Raw genomic sequence first — 17,288 nt, 5'->3', positions numbered from 1 at the left:
GTTGGAAGGGACCTCTGGAGGTCATGTCGTCCAGCCTCTCTGCTCAGGGAGGGACACCTAGAGGCAGTTGCCCAGGACCGTGTCCAGACAGCATCTGAACATCACAAAGGATGCAGACTCCACTGCCTTCCTGGGCAAGCTGGTGCCAGTGCTCGGTCACCCTCAAAGTGCAAAAGTGTTTTCCTGTGCTCAGACAGAGCCTCCTGTGTTTCAGTTTGTGCTTGTTGCCTCTTGTCCTGTCACTGGGCACCACTGAAAAGAGCCTGGCTCCATCCTCCTTGCACCCTCCCTTCAGGTTTTTATACACATTGATGAGATTCCCCTCTCTTCTTCAGGCTGAACTACCCCAGCTCTCTCAGCCTTCCCTCATATGTGAGGTGCTCCAGTCCCTTCATCTTAGTGGCCCTTTGCTGGACTCTCTCCAATATGTCTGTGTCTCTCTCGTACTGGAGAGCCCAGAACTGGCAATAGTACTCCAGATGTGGCCTCACTACTGCTGAGTAGAAGGGAAGGGTCACCTCCCTCAGTCTGCTGGCAGTACTCCTCCTAACGCAGCCCTAGATGCCATTAGCCTTCTTTGCTGTATGGACACATTGTTGGCTCATGGTCAACTTGGTGTCCAGGAGGACCCCCAGGTCCTTTTTTGCAAAGCTTCTTTCCAGCTGTGTGCCCCCCAGCATGTACTGATGCCTGGGGTTTTTCTTCCCCAGATGCAGGACTTTGCACTTCCCCTTGTTGAACTTCATGAGGTTCCTGTCCTCCCAATTCTCCAGCCTGTCCAGGTCCCTTTAGATGACAGTGCAGCTCTCTGGTGTATCACTCACTTCTCTCAGTTTTGTGTCATCTGCAAACCTGCTGAGGGTACGCTCTGTCCCATCATCCAGATCATTAATGAAGATGCTGAACAGAACTGGACCCAGTATTTGCCCCTGGGTTACACTGCTGTTTCCTGGCCTCCACCTAGACTTTGTGCCACTGATACCACCCTCTGGGCCTGGCCATTCAGCCAGTTTTCAATCCACCTCTCTGCATCGTTAGCATGCATCAGCAGCTTGTCTATGGGAATCTTACAGGACACAGAGTCCAAGGCCTCCCTGAGATCAAGGTAGACCCTATCCACTGCTCTCACCTTGTCTACCAAGCCAGTCATTTCATTGTAGAAGTTTATCATGTTGGTCAAGCGTGACTTCCCCATTGTGAATCCATGCTGACTACTTCAAGTCACCTTCTTGTTCTTCATGTGCCTGGAAATGGTTTCCAGGATTAGTTCCATCACGTTCCCAGGGACTGAGGTGAGGCTGGCCGACCTGTAGTTCCCTGAGTCCTCCTTCTTGAAGATAGGAATGACATTTGCTTTCCTTAGAAATCTTGAGGATTGGTGTTTGGGGGAGGGGTTTTGGATTTTTTTTTCCTCCTGTGGATGGTTGTTTTTTTTTAAGACACTTTTATTTATTCATGCTCTGTGTATGGTTGAAGTTGCATTCGTAATGATGCCTTTTTTTTTTGTCAAGTGTACCTTGTAGTTTTGTTAGTGATTCGGATTCCAGAAATATAGGAGTTACTGTACTGGATCAGAAAATCTGTTCATTGTGTATCTTGTCTTTGGCACCTTGGATGGAAGCGTAGGCATGGAATCCTCTAGTTAACCTATTTGATGAAAAGTTCTGCCTCACCTCATGACTTAGAAGCTGTCTTATACCATCAAAGATGATTGTTTATCACTTGTGAAGTATCCTACTTAATGAACCTGGAGGTTTCAGTCTGTGTACTTGCCTGATTTCTGATTTTCTATGACTTGAGGGAAAAGTGATATGTATTGGTGTTTTTTTAAAAACAGTACGTCCATTATCTTTTGATTTTAACATATATCCCCTTTTTATTATGACAAATAGTAAAGAAGAGTGTGGTCTTGTTTTTATTTTAAGCTATGTAGTCTATGAATTCTCACTCTCATTCCATGGAAGCTTCCTGTTTGTCATCCTTCATGTTACTGGTCTCTGACATATTTCTGCTACATTTTAGAAGAAACTAATGTGAACAGAGTATAATATGGGCTTGCCTGGAATATTAATACTTTATGTAGTGGCTTTATAACGAAGGTCTCCCTCAGGGGTCTGGACTGGGACCAACACTATTTAATGTCTTCATCAATGACATAATGGGATTGAGGGCACCCGCTGCAAGTTTGTGAATGACACCAAGCTCAGTGGTACAGTTGATTTGCTAGAGAGAAGGGATGCTATCCAGAGGGACCTAGACAACCTTGGGGAGTGGGCCCATGTGAACCTCCTGAAGTTCAACAAGGGCAAGGACGTGCTCCTGGCTCAGGACAATCCCTGGCGAGCAGCCCTGTGGAGAAGGATTTGGGGATACTGGTGGATGAAAAATTGGATATGAGCTGGCAATGTGTGCTTGCACCTCAGAAAGCCAACCATATCCTGGGCTGCATAAAAAGAAGGGTGGCCAGCAGGCTGAGGGAGGTGATTTTCCCCCTCTCTTCTGCTCTGGTGAGACCCCACCTGGAGTACTGCATCCAGCTCTGGGGTCCCCAGTACAGGAAAGACATGGACCTCTGTCGTGGTTTAACCCCAGCCAGCAACTAAGCACCACGCAGCCGCTCGCTCACTCTCCCCCAGTGGGATGGGGGAGAGAATCAGAAGGGTAAAAGGGAGAAAACTCGTGGGTTGAGATAAGAACAGTTTAATAATTGAAGTAAAATAAATTAGAACAGTTAAATAGGCAAAGCAAAAACCGTGCACGCAAACAAAACAGAACAAGGAATTCATTCACTACTTCCCATTGGCAGGCAGGTGTTCAGCCATCCCCAGGAAAGCAGGGCTCCATCACGCGTAACGGTTACTTGGGAAGACAAACGCCATCATGCCCAATGTCCCCCCTTCCTCCTTCTTCCCCCAGCTTATATACTGAGCATGACGTCATATGGTATGGAATAGCCCTTGGGCCAGTCTGGGTCAGCCCTCCCCCCGGCTGTGCCCCCTCCCAGCTTCTTGTGCCCCCGGCAGAGCAGGGGAAGCTGAAAAGTCCTTGACCAGTGTGAGCGCCACTTAGCACCTATTTAGAGACAGCTTAGCACTACTTAGCAGGAACCAAAGCATCAGTGTATCATCGACATTGTTCTCATCCTAAACCCAAAACACAGCCCCATACCGGCTACCAAGACGAAAATTAACTCTATCCCAGCTGAAACCAGGACAACCTGTTGGAGTGGGTCCAGAGGAGGACCATGAAAACGATGCAAGGGCTGGAGCACCTCTGCTATGAAGAAAGACTGAAAGAGTTGGTGTTGTTCAGCCTGGAGAAGAGAAGGCTGCGGGGAGACCTTATTGTGGTCTTTCAATACTTAAACGTGGCTTATAAAAGAAAGATGGAGAAAGACTTTTTAGCAGGGCCAGTAGTGATAGGACAAGGGGTAATGGTTTTAAACTGAAGGAGGATAGCTTTAGGTTGCATATAATGAAGAAATTTTTTACAATGAGGGTGGTGAAACACTGGAACAGGTTGTCCAGAGAAGCTGTGGATGCCCCATCATTGGAAGTGTTCAAAGTCAGGTTGGATGGGGCTTTGAACAACATGATCTAGTGAAAGATGTCCCTGCCCACGGCAGGAGGGTTGGACTAGGTGATCTTCAAAGGTCCCTTCTGACCCAAATCATTATATGATTCTATGAATACAGATTTTTTTCTTTCATACTCTTTTAAAAATATATATGGGCTTTTTGGTTTTCACTGCATATTTGGTAGGGGCTTTTACTGACCTGTTCAGGTGGTATGCAGGACTACATATTAATTTAGAATTCAGAGTATGTGTGAATGTTTCATGCTTTCTCTTGCCATGTGCTTTTCTGTACACTTACCAACTCTGAATTTTATTTATAATGGCTTTAGTGGGTGTATGCATGGGATTGCTCATCTGGATCCGACCGCAGAATCAGGCTCATGATTAGTATTGCTGAGATCCTGATAGTTCTGTTCAAGCATGAGAGGGTGTTCAAGGAAGGTGTGTACAAGACAGAGTTTGCAATGTAACTATGAAAGATCTAATTGGAATTTTATCTTCGTTTTAAAGTGTTTACTAAAATCCAAGTGGCAAAATAATTGAGTCTCTCTTGGCGCCTGGTACTTAGAAGCTCTGTATTTTGGAAGTACTGAAATGCTGCCACCAAGTCTGTCTTCTGTAGTGTACACAAGAAGGATCAGGCACTAATCTTTCATTTCTGTTTTAAGACAACATAAAATGGTTGACAGTTTTCTTTTTTTATTTAGAGGTATGGTTTGTACATCACGCAAACACTGAAACCTTTGGGCAGATTGAAGGAAGAACTGAGGATTGATTAACTTATGGGCAAGACTAGTGTGTAGCTGACTGTCCAGGATTATTATTTCATAATATTATTAATTAATTTGGCTCATCGCCATTTTTGAGAGAGTAGGCCACTACATCTTTTGGCTTGCAGCAGTGCTCAGATTTGGACTCCAGACCACTAGTTATTATGAGAAGTGATTTCTTACAGATACTTCGCTTGTATTGACATGTTAGTTCTCTTAAACCAGATTCTCTTCTCGCCTGCAAACTACAACTTGGTAAAAACTAGTATTCTGGGTTCTGGGTCTGTTAGTTCTATGCAAGAGATGTAGGTGGTAATGCGCTGACTGATCGCTTCATTAGCGTGACAAGCCAAATTGAGTTTGTTAGAGCAACAGAACAAGTATTTCCCAGAATACTGATTAGATGAAATTTTCTGTGCCATATTGAACACTGCTTCTAATTGTAAGAGAAAAAATGTTCTTTTTTGAACATAGGTCTTTGAAATTTTTTTGGTGCAGACTGCTTAGTTGATAGGACGTTATTGTCTTGAGAAATGAATAAAAACTGTAGAGTTAAACTAAAGCTGTACTGTTTAATAGTATTTATTTTCTCACTTCATCTTTTCATTTTTCTTCACTGAACTATAGGCAGTCTTCAGCTGCACAGGGTTATTAATTATGTATATTCTCATGTTGCTTTAATTGGTTCTTTGAATCTTTACTGGTAGGCAGTCCCTTTATTATATTATTTCTGCTGTATAATACAATCCTAGTCAATTAGAATGATGGTGTTTGTGTCAGTTTTTTCTTTGAATGCGTTCTTAATTTGGCCTCTAGAACGATAGGCCAGTGATAATAGTCTGATATCAATCTGATATAATTTTTAAGTCCTTGCTTGGTAATGTATCAGTTTAGAAATCAGGGTGCATATTGGTCAGATTAAAATGTATTTTTTTCCTCTCTGAGGAAAGAGAAAGCTTTTTAGTAGGGTTCACTCTGAATTCTCATGGCAATTTTTCATCAATTCTGTTGCTTTTCTGCCCCTCCCCCTCCCTCTGTATTATGTTCTCTGTACGTTTTTTGGTACTCTGTGTAAATCTATCTGTTTTAAAGGCAGGTCAATTAAATGCCTTATAGCTTTCTTGTTTTGGAAAACTATTCAGGGTATCTTTAAAATATATACAATAAAAAAGATGAGGCTCCTATGTTGCTAAGCAGGAGAAGTTTTTTATAGCCTTCAGACAGCATTACTTAATATAATGATGCGTGGGAATGCAACTAGTGAAATTACATACCTAAAATTCTCGACAGAGCTGTCAATTCTGTATCTTGACTGGCTCTTTGAAGCCATATGGGAAAAACTCTGAAAGTAGTTTTCTCAGAAACTGGCCTTCTTGTTAAGGGGTATATATGTAATGTGAATATGCTAAATTCCCTCTGTTAAACGCTGGCAAATCTAGAGAAATACTCTGAAACACTTGCATCCTATGGTGGTTATGACAAAAAAAGAAGAGAATTGGCGTGCTATGTGTGTGTGTTGTGGGGGAAAAATATTTCTGATATCAGAAGAAATGCAAAATAAGGACAAATACATCTCAAACAGAAAGAAGGTTTCAGTTTCTTGTTAGTGTCTGTTAATCATTCTTACAGTGGCAAACAGAGGTCACAAAGACCGTGTCATACCTACGGGTGTTGTCAGAATGAATTGTGAATCAGCTTGTATTATATGATGCCATCACAGACAGTGGCAAAGAGAACGTAAATGATGAAAGATGTAGTAAAGACACAGTTTTATACCTACTGAGATTTATTTTAATAGCCAGCTACGGCACAATTGAGTCTGTTTAATCTCCGGCTCACCCAGTTTTGTTGGTAGGTATTGTAATTGTTTCCAATTTTTAGGTACTACTTCTTGAGGATTTTTTTCATTAATTTCTTCCTATCCTTCTTACCCTCTTCTGTCTTCTACCCAGAAAGTGTAAATGATAAAGGTTAGAAGACGGTACATTTTGAGAATGTTTAAAAACATCTGAAACATTTCTTCTGTTCCTACATGCAAAATAGCATCTTTTAAGGTTATAAAAGAGTACCATGCTTATCTTGTGTAACTTCCTGTGTCATACAAGCCATAATTTTTCTTCAATATGTAAAAGAGCTTTTGAAACAGGGTCTGGTTGTGATTTCAAGGCTTGAAATGACAGGTAATTTCTGGGGTATTTTTTATGGTTAATAAAAATGTGTTCCTTATCTCTAATTAAAATCTGTCTAACTTCATCTTCCCACCGTTGGATCTTGCTGTATATTCTTCTGCTGGATGAAAGAGCCAGTCAGCTATGACTTTTCCATATAAGTGCTCATAGACTGGCACATATTTTTACTGCAAGTCTGTGCCCACAATTTCCCCAGAGAGAGACAGAGCACAACAGCACTTTTACCTTTTACATGACGTGAATCCCTAAATACTGGGGTTTTGGAAACCTGAATGCTGTTTCTAATGTTTGCCATACAGTCCCTTTCTGTTTGCTTTCAAGCTAGCTGCTTATCTGTTAAAATACATGTAAAGATGAAAACCTGCAGTAACTTCAGTTAGGGAAAAGTCTTTGGAAGTTTTTGCTTCTTAGCACTAGTCTTGCTCTACCAATTTCATGTCATATTATTTCTTTTGTTTCTTCCCTTTTGAAGTACACTGGTACTTTTTGGTGTGTGTCTTTTTGAAATTCAAAGATTAAAGATGTAAGGGCTTTTGGTTTGAATATTTAACAAAGAAGTCTGAAAATATCACTTTTCCTGGCATATGTGCTAAGTAAGCTTTGCTGAAGAGAAATAGGACTTTATCATTGTGACAAAATTGGAAGTCAGAGGAAATTAACCCTTCAGAGAGAGCCAGTCTTGGGTGAAGAATCTATTTCATCTTAAATATTCACCAAATAAGATGGATTTAGGAACATATTTTGTGGAGATTTTCCTTTTAGAGTTAAATCTCAGTCTCTTTTTCTATATTTAATATGCTCTTAATATTCACATCCTCTCTGAGAGATAACTGAGGTATTGGCTTTTTGGCTTGCTCCTCCTGCTTCTTCTAGCATTAATTACAAGCTGAAACTCCCAGTTCACAAAGTTAAAACATTTATTGCTCCTATTTTTTTTTTTTCTGCCTCCTAAAGTTGCTGATGTCGTTACAGAAAGTTGTGGTGAGAGATCCGAGAGCTGCACAGCAAACATAATGCATGGCCTATGACTCTCTTCAGTGCCTCTCTATCCCACTCGCTTGGTTTAACCACTCTACTGAATCTTTGGCCCAACCTATCTGCAGTCCGTTGGTCTTACAGTGCCTTCTTTCGAGGCTGAGATACAAAGCCACATAAATAGTTTCTACTTTTTTTTTTTTAAACTTTCAGAATTTTTTCCTTTGGGAGTTGTGTTCTATTTGGTCAATCTTTTTACAGGATTCTGTAAATTCACTGTACGTGTACCTGACCCAATCCAACCTTTTCCTTTCCCTTATGTTACAGCTACCACTATTTCTAGGTAGAGACAATCATAGCACGTGGTACTGCTTCAGAGCCTAGAAGATTATTCTTGTCTACTGGTAAAAAACATAGTTGCTGCTTTCCTTTTTGTTTTGTTTTGTTTGTCTGTTTGGTGATGGTCTTGCAGTATCTGCGAGCTTAAGGCAGAATCAGATTTGACATTGCATTCTAGTATTGTGACTAGATAGATAAGATCCATCCAGTGATTCTTATTTTCTTGCAACTACGTCACTAAGATACATTGCAAAAACTATCATTAAGGTAGCAAAGTCCAGTCTTAAAATTTAGTAAGAGGCACACTGTGCGATCTCTGCTTAACTTGGCTGTGCGTATGTGCCATGACTGTCTTTACAGACTTTCATGCTTCTTTAAAAAAAAACCCCTATTATCCTGACTTTGTTTTGTGGATGGATGGATGGACGGATGTAAGGTTTTATTGACAATTACATACGATTTTGTGGTGCCTGCTCTGAGTCTTGCATTTAGTTTGAAGATTTGCCTAGTACTGTCAGCTGAAGATGCTGGTCATTCAGCTTGTGATTCATATCTCTGGATAAAAATTAAGTCTTACAGATTTTAAATCTACCATTGAAGAGTACTTTTCACTGAAACCACAAAATGCCTCAGTAATCCATTTATAAAATGGGGATACTGAATTGTATTGAAGTTGAATGTTTGTACAGTAGGAGGACAGATTTTGAAATACCTTATACCGTCAGGTTTTTCCATTGCTATTCAAATTGTGGTAGAGGACTGTAGTCAGAAACTTCATGCAACTGGTGTGAAAATCCAGCTCTTTCACTGCAGGCTTCCTCACCCATGGAGCAGTTGGTGCAGTGAGGCCTGCTGAAAAGGAGCTGTAACATCCAGAACTTCCTTCAAAGATATTCATGCCACCTTAATACAACTGAAGTCAGCAGCAACAATAGAGAATAGAAATCAGTGTCTTTATGCAGTCATGTCCCCTGCCTCCAGTGCTAGAGTTTCCCATGAGTAGGAAATTGATGTTTGATCTGGGGCTTATCTTAAAGGAAACACTCTCTTCCTGATTACAGAATATTTCTGTGGTGAAGACCCTACCTGTGATGGCTGGCAAGTTGTGCCAGTTGCTCATTGCCTTCCTCTTAAAAATGTGCACCTTTTTTTCTGTTTTAATATTTGTTTGCTATATTGAGTACACTTTTGGCTTCATCCTACTGGTGTCTCCTCTGCACTGACTTTCTTTTCTTAAGGAGACGGGGAGAGTTTTTGAAGGAGTTCACAGTCAGACCTGTTTTTGTCATCCTTCTCTTGGCCTCTTACCTAAATTATTTTCATCATCCCAGCAGGCAAGACTGACATTTTCATATCTAATCTGGAGTTTTAATTCTGTAATGCTGAGTGTGCTGATGGAGAGTGGAATTGGCATCTCTAGGCTGTAAATTTTAGAGGGCAGACTTAACAGTTTGCTCTAGTTTTATGTTGCTGTGATTACACAGGTCTGAAGTTAGAGTAATGCGTTGTAGACCAATGCTTTTCTTAACATATAATACACCTTTAGTCCTCTCCCATCCATACAAACCTGATAGTTAATTTATTAAAACCATATATGTGAGTTTCAGTACTTCCTTTAAATGAAAGGTATTAATTTATGTAAGTAAAACTTGGTATATTTTGTCTAATTTGATGAGAGATGCGGAGAGGGGACCCCCAAACTTTAAAATGTGAGTATTCTGACTTTCTTTTTCTACAATGAAATGAGGAGTACTTGGTCTTCATGGAGGAACTACAGGAGTTACTCTTTCAAGAATTAAACTGAGTGAAAGGATAGCCATACTCATTTTCCTCTAGGTTATTTGGTTAGAACAACTGAAATAAGTGTATTTTAAGTGAAAGAACTGTACCGGAAAAATTCTTATGTTATTGATTATTTATTTCCTCAAAATATTCTCTTAGTTGGAAAACATTCTTATGTGTTTTGTGTCAGTGTGATATATGCTGTTATAATAATGTGAGAAAAAGATTTGCTGAAGATGTCTTTCATATTCCATTATCTGTCACTTCACTGTTCGTAACAGCTTCAATGAGACTAATACTATGGATGTCTTAAGTTACATAAACAGCTCTTTCAGATTGTTCCAGGAAATATTTTCATCTTTAAAGTTGGACTATTCCTCTCAAATTAGAGGGAAAAAATAGCTGAAATGAGTGAGTTAGTATCTCAGTTAAAAAAACAAAATTCTGATTCCATTTGTTAAAACAGGATTTAATTTTTCTCTTTCTGTAATTGTTGCCTTTGGGGGAAGGATACCTTCCTTTCTAAGGTACATATGGGCAGAGACATTGAGTTGTTAATTTTCCCTGTTACTGCAAGCAGCCACATCGTATAGTGCAATTTCTGAATTTGTCAGGCTCCATCTTTAAAGTATCTAATGGTTTTCGCTCACACTGGTGCTATTCGAGGGTAGTTCTTGAACCTTATTTCTCCAGCTATCACAAATCTGCTTCCTTAAGAATGGACTGAAAGCTGGGTTTTTGTCCTCCTATTATGCACTTTCCTATAGCGTTAGTTACTCACTCTTAACACTATAATAGTAGAAGTTTAGACTTTGGAATCTTAAGTTATCAGTATTTACTTTAGACTGTGAATTAAAGTAGCCTTTTAACTAAGTGAGCACTCCAGCATTGAGGTAGTGAAGCTGAACTTACTTCCAAGAGTAGTTGCTGTGTGTAAACGGATACAATGCTCTTACAGATATACTGTGTTTGGTACAAAATAGATGAGGAGAGTGTAACTCTGAAAAACAGTGCTGTTACACTTGCATATTATTTTGTTTTTTTATAGAAAAAGTTTTATAGAAACAAGCATGTAGATTTTTTTCCTCAGGATATGAAAGACATAATCTCACATGCAGTAACATTTAAGTTATCACAAATACCAGGTAATTTTGAACTGAATGGCCTCTCAAAATAAGGATTAAAACATTTTAAAATCAAATGGGTGGGCCTGTATACCAGTGGAGCATGAAACTAATTTCTGTATTACTGTAACCATCCTACTTTATCTGAAATAGTTTGTTAGGCTTCTGCCTAAACAGAAGACTCTTTTCTGTGGTACCTGTAAAGAATGAGTCAGTAAGAAGTTCTTTTTGACATTCTATTTCTATTAGCAGTTTTTAAGAACCTCACAAAAATGAAGTCAATTACACTGCTTCAGCCTGTCCTCAAATTAATCTGACTGCATGTGAAGGAAAGTAACTACAGATGCACTTAAACTACCCTGAAGTGGCTCTTTGAGTATTGACTCAAAGTCAGGAGACTTGGATCTTAGTTCACAGCTATGCAAGTCTAAATCAGCATTCTGTGCTATAGGAAGCTGCCGGGAACCAAGAACGGGCATGTCTGTATTAATCAAGTCCTTCAGCACCACCAATACCACAAGAGGTAGTACTATTAGAAGTACTCAGTTTTGTGCCAAGATTTGAATTTTCAGAAGGTATGTTAAGATTTATTTTCAGCTGTGCTCAAGTTAGTAATGTCACTAGAGGCCGGTTGGACTGAACTGATATGTGCATTATGAACTAGATGAATAAGATTTAGTATCATACCATAATTTCCTTAGTACACGTTCTTCTCAATATTCACAACATGTGACCTAGTTATTCTAAAGGTTACTCTTACTGGCTTTTGTGGGCCACAAGCTCATTTTGCTTTAAAATTCTCATTGCTCCTGTTGGAAAGCTTCAACAGACCCTTAGCAACTTCAGGGTAATGAAAACCTTTTGCTCTCTAAAAAGGCATACGTTGTTGGGGGGTTTGGTTGCTTTTAAAAATAAGTCCAAGCAGACAAACTAAACCATAACCCACTGACAATGGGAGAAATACCCAATTGAAATAATACAATTGAAAAATTGTATTATTATATAGTTGGTTTTCAGACATTACCAAATGTAGTGGTAATGTTACCACTTTTTTCTACCAATTACCTTTTGGCAATACTGAAAACATCTGTTGTAATAGTAGTAGTAGACTTCACAAATTGCATATGCTAGTTTGCTTATGCTATGTGTTCCTTTCCTATCCAGGGCTTTCATAAGCTTTTTTTTCCCCATAAACATAGAACTACAAAACACTGCTACTAATTTTGAATTGCTTCTGCACTCTCTGCCCATCAGACTTGTTAACAAGTGTTCAGCCCAGAAGCTTGTTATTCTCACTTTTTAGACTTTAAGATGAAACTCTAATTTTGAGAATTCTTTTTCTTGCTCTTTGCTAAATGCTAATCAGCATTCCTCTCTCTCTCTGTAGAAATGCATAGTCATGTGCTTGTCTGAGAGGCTAATAACGGATATGCCAGGATCTTCATAATCTTTCCTGTAGCCAGTTTATCTATAGTAGCTTGTTAAATCATATTTAGCCTCTAATGCTGATGAATTGCATTTGCCCACATATTCTGAATCATATATGTGTTCTGAATATAATATAATTATTCTCTCATTAACTGAAGACTATCATTGTATGTTTTAGTATTACACAGAAGTGAAGTACATAATATTTTATTCTATTTAGGGTTTCTAGGTATCTAGGGTTTTATTCTATTTTAGGTTCTGAAAGCATCAAGTCTTGCCAAGAGAATGGAGTGCAAGAATCTGAATGAAATAATAAGATCTTAATATTAAATTTGAGCTGTAAAGTGATCGGCTATTTCATAACTGTCTAAATGTCTGGAGGTTATAAAAACCTCAGTCGTGTCGATTTTATATGTTCAATCAATATTTCCATACTGTAATTCTTGCAGGTTCAGTGCTTTGTTTACTCATTGTTACTCCTACTTTCTCTAAGGTTAATGCTTACAGTACTTTCTAAGGGACGATAGATGCCACATCATGGATTACTTATGGAGGAGAAGTAGTGTTTTGCGTGATATTATGGCATCCTGCTTGCATTGTGGTAAGAAGAAAGCTGTTTGTGCCCCATCAGTGAGTTCCAAGGGCAGTAATACTCTTTTTCTATAGAAAAATCATAGATTTTCTATTTTCTGTAATACTGATTATGGTATTAGTTGGCCTTCTGAAAGCTTCACCTTCTAGAAGTGGGTAATTTATATGAAAATTCCAGTTTTCCATTTAAAATTAAAACAAGCTTCCAGTCTTCATGGGTGTAGAGAGAGAGAGGAGATGTGATCTCAGTATATCACTCAAGTCCAAAACCAAAAAATATCCCCTTTCCCTGCTCCGGTACTGACTGAGCATTTAAACCCCTTTTTCCCGCTCCTCCCTTAAAAATACTGAACCCTGCTCCAGAAGTTTGGAATGGCTGAAGTTAGAAGTATTAGGGAAAAGACATTTTAGGTGCTTATGTATTTTCTGAAATTCTGTTTCCGCTTTTAGTTTTCCCTTTTTTCACAATATTCCCACTTATTTTCTTTTCTCAAATTAAGGTCCTTCCCAATGTTTTTTTCAGTGTGAGTTTCTCAGTGACTTTGGCTCTGTTCTTGGTCCTTCTGGTTGGAGCCCTACAACATGTCTGTTCTGGACATCCAGTCTGCCTTCACTCTGAAAGTCGTAGTCCTTCATTTCTGATAGACTGGTTCTTGTATAGCTCAGATGGTTGTTTTCTCCTTGACGTTTTTAATCTGAATTTCTTCATCAGAGAACATTTATTTGATTTCTCATTAAAGACTATAAGGTAAATATCTTTATGTAGTTGAGAAAGGAGAAGTATTTTCATTTTTTGACATCTAATATAGAAACTTGTCGTGTTTATCTGATTTCTTGAATTTCTTCTCAGTTCTGGTTTGATTTGCAGTAAAGTTTATGGGCAGTCAAAAGTGAAAGTAAGGTACTGTGGTGAAAGCATGCGAGAAAGAGACAATAGTATGTAAAAACATAATGGGTGGTAAGTGATGAGGGAAACGGTGGATTCTGTGGATGTTACTTTTGGCTGTATGAAATCCTTTATTTGGTTGGAGATAGTGCTTAAAGTTCATATCAGATAAGCTGTGAAAGCTGACTTGACGTTTAGTGCACATGGGCTGTTTGCAGAGGGTAACTTTCACCCAAACATTTTACTACAGTTATGTTATATTGCTGATGATCTTGTCCTAATATGTAAAATACTATGCTCTACTATTTAGTGTGGACAGGACAGAGGGCATGAGTTGGAAGCTCCCATGTTTTACACTGGAGGAAAATGACTGGGGATATCATAGACATCATCAGAGACAGATCAGATTTCGTATTTATGTACCTGTAAAGGTGTTAGTAATCAACAGATGAACGGTCAGGTCCTCTCATATTAGGGGAACTGGCAGTTCTCTAGTGTGGATCTGGCCCTGGGATGGGTGTGGTTGGCCGCTGAGAAGCACTACATTTGTAGGGGGTACAGAGCTGGTTTAGCAGGTGTAACGCCCTATCTTTTCTATAGCTAGTATTGCGTGAGCGCTGGAAGGGAGGAGTTATGCCTGTTAGCCCTGGCTGTCAGGGTATCTTCTTCAGAAGCCCTTGTGGAACAAAATGGGCATGGAAACTGGGATTACAGGGGCTGTCGAAAGCTTCCTCATATCTTTGTTGCCCTGAAACATTTGCCATAGGGTTCATGGAGCAGATCTGAGGCATTTTTTGTACCTGCTTACTATTGGTTTTATTTAGTATCTATGTTTTTTCCTTTCCTTGTTTTCCAGCTTGCACCTGTTTTTTGTTTTCTAAACATAACGCTGAGGTTAAATAAGTGCCAGAGATACCAGTGAGAACTTACAGCACTAAATAGTACATTTTCAATGGTGTTTATTGTTGCAGTGACAAGGTAGCTTGCACATTTCTAAAGTGCTGGTAAGAAATTGTAAAAAGAAGCTAAAGGTCTACAGTAACTAAAATCATGCCTTTATTTTCATGCTGGTTATGGAGAAATACTTCCTGCCCTACCCAGGAAATGCTTTTCAGGTAACATATCGCAGATTCTGGCACCATATAGTCTCTCCCAATGTTTTGTTTTCTGTAATAAGTTTTATATCAGAAGTGAAAATAATTTTGTAGTCCTTTCATTTTAAACAAAATTGGCCCTAAAATATGTACCACTTCATGGCTACTGAATGCTGTGCCTTGACACAAATGCCATGCAGAAACACATCACCACTCTCAAAAGGTTAATTGATACTTCAGGATGTTGAATGTCTCCTAAGTAAATGCGACCATAGCCAAATACATGTTACATTTTTCTTTCAAGAAAATAAATGGTCAGACCATTTTGAAGTCTTAGGCAGCGTGCTATTTGTTAATCAAAACTTGTTCTCAGACAACTATATTTAAAACAGAAAAGACATGTGAATCGTACAGGAAAACAAAGTAATTTTAAGGTAAAGCAGTATAAAAAAAGAGTTACGGCTGCTGTTCAGCTATAAACTCAGGCTGCTGTGCTGCCACATACATTGTGTTTGTTCTGAGCCCTCTACAATATTCCTGGGTAGATGTGTATTAAAAGTGAAACAGAAGACATAAATTTGAATTTCTTTACTTTTGATGGTTTGTTTTTCATGCTACATACAGCACACTGTGTAACAGCTTTAGAAAAGTCTTAAAGTCAGGCTTCCTAGGATATTGTTCTTGTCTCTAGTGGCATAGTTTTATAATCCTGGATAAGCTGCTAGCCTGTGTAAGGCTTGGTTTCCATACTACTATAATAAACTGCTTAAGTAACTGATAGAAAGTCCTTTCTAAATTGAGGAAAGCAGGGCTTGAACGTTAGTGACTGCAGTATGAAGAGCCGTCGCATTCCAGAGCTTGCTCATTGTCTCCGTGTTTGACCTTACTAATTAGGTGTTTTATCAAAATAGGTGGTATTGTTCCCTGTTGCCTGCTTCGGGCTGCTCCCACGACTAGCCTGTAAGTTAGCATTTGGGTCCTTCTCAGTTGACCATTATCAATTTGATAGGGTTCTTTAATTGAACTAAACTTCTTTCTTGATCTAAAACCTAGAGTAAGGCACGATGCTAAGATCTTTATGCTCCTGAGAGAACCAGAGGCAATTTCTTTACTTAATTTTATTGAAGTTTGTGGAGAGAAAAAAGTTTTCCACCTATGTGATTCTGGTTTAATTTGGGGGAAGATACCAGATACTGGCCAGCACAGGGGCTTAGCAAACTTGTCCATTGGTGTGATTCACTTTAGCACATCCACAGAATCCACTTTGGATTGTGCTGTACTTTTGGGTGGGATGGGCAATGCCCTATTATTTTCCTCAACCAAGATGTAATCACGTTAGATGAAATCAAAACAGAGGATTATGATTAAAAATTAATCTGCTTTTAGAATTTCTAAAACTTATCTTTTAAAGCATCTCTACTTCGTAGGCTGTGGACATACTGTTACTAAAGCTACGCCTACCACAAAATGAGCTAAACCAGATTTACAGCGTTTTACTTGTGTCCGTTTGTGTTGCATGCATGCTTTCATCGATTCGATCAATGTGTAAACTTCCTTATTTTTACCACAGAATGAAGCCTGAATAGGGGCATTTATTGCAGAGCAGCTGACGGACTGCAGGCTGACCTGCTGAAGTCTTTCCTACTGTCTTGTTCCTACAGCTGTACACAAAGTCAGTCTGAGGCTGTTTGTGTCATTCCGTTAACTTTGTTTGGCCTTGGCTAAACTCCCTAAGCACCTTGGATGGGCAATGGTGGTTAATAGGTAACGATACGTAATTTTCTCTTCGGCAAGCTTAGTTATACAGCTTTCAGTGTTTGTTACATAATTGGTATAGTATCGATGCAATGTACAAAGAAATGCTATATAACAAACATGAATGTGTAAATGTAAATGGTATAGCTGCAATAAATTTTGGAAGTTCTGTCTTTGAGCTGTGCCCGCGGAAGATGTTTCTGCCACTCACTTTCTCTCCTATCTTTCATCTAGAGATTACTGTCACTGTAGGAGGCAGGGCATGTATTGGCTTCTCTGCTGTTCACAGTGCACTGCCTCTGGGATGGCTTTGCGCTGTTGATGGTTTTAGCTGAATTGTTGGACTGGTAAGAGATTAACCGAGATGTGGCATGCTTTCACTTTTACCAAGTCAGCCACAATATTTACTAGCAGAGGGCAGACACTAGATTAAAAAGAACTTGTATGCAAGTTAACTTGCCAGATGGTAAGACTTTGTATTTCTACTTTTCTTTATGCAAGAAGGCCAGGTAGGTTATTTTGTGAAAGACTTGTAGTTCTGTTCTCGTTCTTCATTTATGCGTGAAGTGTAGCTTGATAATGTTTGAATATCATTTTAGGTTAATGATTAAAAAGCAATTTGAAATGTATTTTTGTGTAGCTTTCTATTAAAAATTCTGTTGCTCACATGCTTAACTGGTTTTTGGCTTCTCAGTAACAATTTAAAAAGCAGCACAGAATTATTTTTGTCATTAACATCTGTATATGGTAGAACACACATGAGTAGATCTGCTGATTAA

The 17,288-nt window shown here is 39.1% G+C and overlaps 1 protein-coding gene across 2 annotated transcripts in view; it reads left to right on the top strand.

Annotated features, from left to right (window-relative positions):
- COMMD10 (COMM domain containing 10) overlaps positions 1-17,288 on the top strand; it is a 114,189-nt gene that overhangs the window by 7,334 nt on the left and 89,567 nt on the right. The window lies entirely within an intron of this gene.

The sequence above is a fragment of the Platalea leucorodia genome (genome assembly GCF_965183815.1).
Source record: "Platalea leucorodia genome assembly, chromosome: Z".
NCBI lineage: Eukaryota > Metazoa > Chordata > Aves > Pelecaniformes > Threskiornithidae > Platalea > Platalea leucorodia.
Note: the sequence above shows the minus strand (reverse complement) of the source record. Positions and strands in the feature narration are given on the sequence as shown.